Here is a 4,621-nt window from a genome sequence, read left to right as displayed (position 1 = left end):
TATTTCTTCCCCGTAATCATTAAATATTAAAATTGCACTCACATAAGTAAAAAACTTAGTACATTTATTATTCGTTCATGCTGAGTAATGAATCTCTTGGCAATTTTGGGAAATATCCTTGGAAATCTAAATTCATTCTAAAAAATGCTGATTTCTAATTGGGAATGTGATCATAAAGGAAACAAAATTGACAAATGAATTGGGGAGGTTACTTTGTTTACAAATATTTAATTTCAACTCATTTTCTCATCTATAATTTTGATTACTTGTATCAGTAGAAACCGTATTTCAGCCACGGTCTTTACTGGATAGTGTTCCTGGACCTTTCTTAGCATACTGAGAAGAGACTATGTTCTGTTTATTCAGAGGAGTTGAAAAGAATCTGCTCATTAAACACCTAGAATGTATGTGAAACCTGGTTCTAGAATATGACAACATGTAATAAAATTGTTTCATGCTGCATTATGTGTTCAACTCCTCCAACCTATCTTTGACATAAAATATAGAAGGCAATATTGTTGTAGAGTCATTTCAATACCTTTTTTTTTTCTTTTACCGCTATGCCTGCTGAAAGTGAAAACCTGTTTTCTGTAGCTCCAAATGTGTGGATAATAAGTATTATAAAGACCTAGAATTTTCTGAGACCTGCAGGCATCAGGTGTCTAATCTCAGGTGAAGCGGGAGTCAGCATTTACCTAAGAATGGCACTTGGAAAAAATATCAATTATATTCGCTAAGATATAGCTATAAATATCCTTCTTCAGGGAGAGAAATGGGACAGGGACTACAGACTTGGGAGAGATGATAGAACCTGCTAACTTCTCTGGTTCATTTCTGTAAACATATGCTGAGTATCAATTGCATGTTAGATATTTCCCTCGGCACCTCTGTGCAATGATGAAAATAACACAGAGACACAGCAGTTGATCAAGGCATAAAAACCACAATGTCATTTGCTTTTAGTCCTTCTTAACTTGTGTTGGGGTAGTCCTCCTAGAAGCAGTGATTCTTGAAAGGCAAACATAAGATGGGAAATGAAGGGTGGAAAGGGGTTCAAGTAGAGATGGTACCCTGAACAAAGGCACGGAAGTAGAAACACGGTGTATGCACAGGAGAGTAGTGCCTACAGGGAACTTTAATTAATGTGGCATAAAATCCAGAAGCAAAGAATGTGGGAAGTAACTGAAGAGGGAGGTAGAAGCCCGTTACCAGGGAGCTTACATTGACCCCTATGAACAATGGCAAAGGGGCATGGGAGACTTTAAGCAAGATCACCAAATGGTCAAATTTGCATTTAGATGGATCAGACTGCATTTTGTGCTGAATAGATTGGAATGGAGCAATACTAGAGGCAGGCAGATCAATGAAGAGGTTGTTACAGAAGTCTAGGCACAGATGATAGTGGCATTAGCCTTCATAACCTTGTCACTGTCAAATAATTTTCTCATTCTGTATATATGTATTTAATGTTATCTTCCTTATGGAAATAATAAACACCACTGTGGCAGTGAATGTGACTTTCTCACCATGATGCCCTCCAACATCTCACACAAGCCTGATAATGACTGGTTACTGAATAATTGTTTATTAATGTAGGAGCTAGTGATCCAAATGAAAACAATGGGACTAAGTTCAGAGCAAGGGTTGGAGTTTTTAAATATTCAAGAGGTAGAGTTTTAAAATATTCAAGAGAAGCCAACCAAAGTTGACATCTGGGTGCCTATATGTATTTTAAGGATCTCACTCTGTTACTTAGGCTGAAGTGCAGTGGCGTGATCTCAACTCAGTGCAACCTCCACCTCCCTGGTTCAAGTGATTCTCCCACCTTAGCCTTCGAGTAGCTGGGATTACAGGCGGGCACCACTATGTCCAGCTAATTTTTGCATTTTTGGTAGAGACGAGGTTTCACCATGTTGATCAGGCTGGTCTCGAACTCCTGACCTCAAGTGATCTGCTCACCTTGGCCTCCCAAAATGTTGGATTACAGGTGTGAGCCACTGCACCTAGCCCTGGTTACCTATATTACTTAGACTGCAAGAATCTCCAGGACTAGGCATAGCATAGTGTTAAAAATGTTAACATTGAACTACCTTTAGTTCAAATCCCAGGACTGACTCCCTAGCCATGTGTCCCTGAGTCAATGATTTAATCCATTTTGGCACTTAATGTGCTTTGGGGTTTGCTCAAATGCAAACTGAGAATGAATATAGTACCTGCCTCATCATGCTGTTCTGAAAATCACAGGAGTTAATGCTTGTAAAGCACTTAGAACAAAGCCTGGCAGACAACATATGCTCAATGAGAAGCTCAGATTAAATTCTCATGAAGTCATTAGTCGCTAGTGATGGTGTCATTGTGGAGAGGTGATTTTGCTTTTAAATCTCAACCATACCCTTCATTTGATCTGCACTCCTCCTCGAAAGGTTTTCCTGTCTTTATTTAACAAATGACAAGTCAGAAGCGCCAAACAAAGTGGTATGATAAAATTCACACCGATTGTCATTGCCTAAACTGGCCTCAGAGCAGGGAGGCTTTGATCCTCCAACGGTGCTTTCTATTGAGTATCTCCAAGGGAGAAGTTACTGCTGGCTGTATGGTTGTAAAGAGTTTAAACCTTAACTTTTACCTAGCTACCAAAACACATGATTGATAAATCATGTCACACCTAAGACCAATTTAACTAGTGCAGACACGCCTAGTTACCTGATACAAACACTAAAGTTTTAGGAAAGTTTATCAGACATGGGATTTTTATTACTGTCCATTAAAGATCTATCTTACACAATTTTTAATGAAAATATTTTATATCTAAAATAAATTTTTAGGTAATTAATTTTGTTAACTGTGAGTTTCTCCTTTACTTAAGATTCTAGTTTATAGAGGTTTTCATCAATTTACATCTTCGAATGAGAGAGTTTTGTGTTCACTAGGTACCAATTTTTCCATCACTTTTCTTGTAGAGCATTAGAAAAAAATGGAAATAAAATAATGGAGAGATAAACATGGAAGGAAAGAGAATAGAAGAGTGTGGGTAACAGTTTGACACTTCAGCTTTGGGAAAAATAAAGGAAATTAAATAAAAATAGCCCTGAGTCCTAGAAATGCCATTGAGGTCCTGTCTGGGGTGATGAACTGGGTCTGGATGGAGGGAGCCTAATAGGGCTGTGATGTGTGCTCTGTAGCTTTCCAAAATGTGCTGGTCAGAAGAGAGTCAAAATAGGGGAAATCATTTACCAACTCAATTCCAGCTATTGGATTAAATCAAGGTCATGCAAAGCTTTATCTATCACAAGTTACCTTGAATGTCTACAATGAATAAAGAAAGAATTTAAACAGGGTTCTGAAGGTGACAGTCAAAACTTCATAGAAATTCTAGAAGGGCCGGGCGCGGTGTCTCAAGCCTGTAATCCCAGCACTTTGGGAGGCTGAGGCGGGTGGATCATGAGGTCGAGAGATCGAGACCATCCTGGTCAACATGGTGAAACCCCGTCTCTACTAAAAAAAAAATACAAAAAACTAGCTGGGCGTGGTGGCGCGTGCCTGTAATCCCAGCTACTCAGGAGGCTGAGGCAGGAGAATTGCCTGAGCCCAGGAGGCGGAGGTTGCAGTGAGCCGAGATCGCGCCATTGCACTCCAGCCTGGGTAACAAGAGCGAAACTCCGTCTCAAAAAAAAAAAAAAAAAAAAAAAAAAAAAAAATTCTAAAAGGAATGGAATATGGACAAATAATCAATCTCTAGAATATGCCTGTTAAGAGAGTCATTCTCTACAGCACTTTGTGGATCAGAACAATTTCTAAAGGTTTGTTATCTGTCTGCTGGAGGAGAACAGACATCGAGAATAAGCTTTAATAAAAGTACAGCTCCCCTTTCTCTTTCTTCCATCTTGGATCCTGTGGTGGGTTGCTGGGAACAGGACTTCTAAAAGGAAATATTGTCTGGAAGCTTGTGGTACAAGGCCATTTTTGCTGGCTATAAGTAGCGTCTCCAGAACCAAAGGGCACACACAGCTCTTCTTAAAATTCAAGGTGTTTATGCCCGAGATCAAACAGAATTCTATTTGGGCAAGAGATGTACTTATGTATATATAGCAAAGAACAACACAGTGACTCCTGGTGGCAAATCAAACCACACCAGAGTAATCTGGGGAAAAGTAACTCGGCCCATTGAAATAGTGGCATGGTTTGTGCCAAATTCCAAGGCAATCTTCCTGCTTAGGCTATTGGACTCAGAGTCCAAGTGATGCTGTATCCCTCAAGGATTTAAAGTAGTGAAAAGTCAATAAATAAAAGAATTTCTGCTCTTGTAAAAAGAAAGAAAGAAAAAAATGTAAGAGTTTTTTTATTATAAAACATATTGATATAATTTTTATGCCTTTTCTTTGTTGTTTTGTACTTTCCCTATATTATATTTCTAGTGATTTGTTCTTTTGTTTTATAAGAATATTGATGAAAGATAAATTTGTGGATAAAAGTGACCTTTTTCACAAATAGTTTGAGAAGTACTGTCTTAGATTTTTTTTTTTTCCTACAAAATGTAGCAAATTTACAACCATCTTACTAAAACTGTAGGAGAGGAAAATAGAAAACTTTCTTCAAAGTAAAAATAGTATGTGAAAGTAAA

The 4,621-nt window shown here is 38.2% G+C and overlaps 1 pseudogene; it reads left to right on the top strand.

The window, feature by feature from the left end:
* Positions 1–560: 560 nt before the first annotated feature.
* LOC120362178 (large ribosomal subunit protein eL33 pseudogene) lies at positions 561–4,264 on the top strand (annotated as a pseudogene).
* The last annotated feature ends 357 nt before the right edge of the window (positions 4,265–4,621 follow it).

Source organism: Saimiri boliviensis, chromosome 15 (assembly GCF_048565385.1).
Source record: "Saimiri boliviensis isolate mSaiBol1 chromosome 15, mSaiBol1.pri, whole genome shotgun sequence".
In the NCBI taxonomy this organism is placed as follows: Eukaryota; Metazoa; Chordata; class Mammalia; order Primates; family Cebidae; genus Saimiri; species Saimiri boliviensis.
The sequence above is the reverse complement of the archived record's forward strand: the minus strand, read 5'-3'. Positions and strand labels throughout refer to the sequence as shown.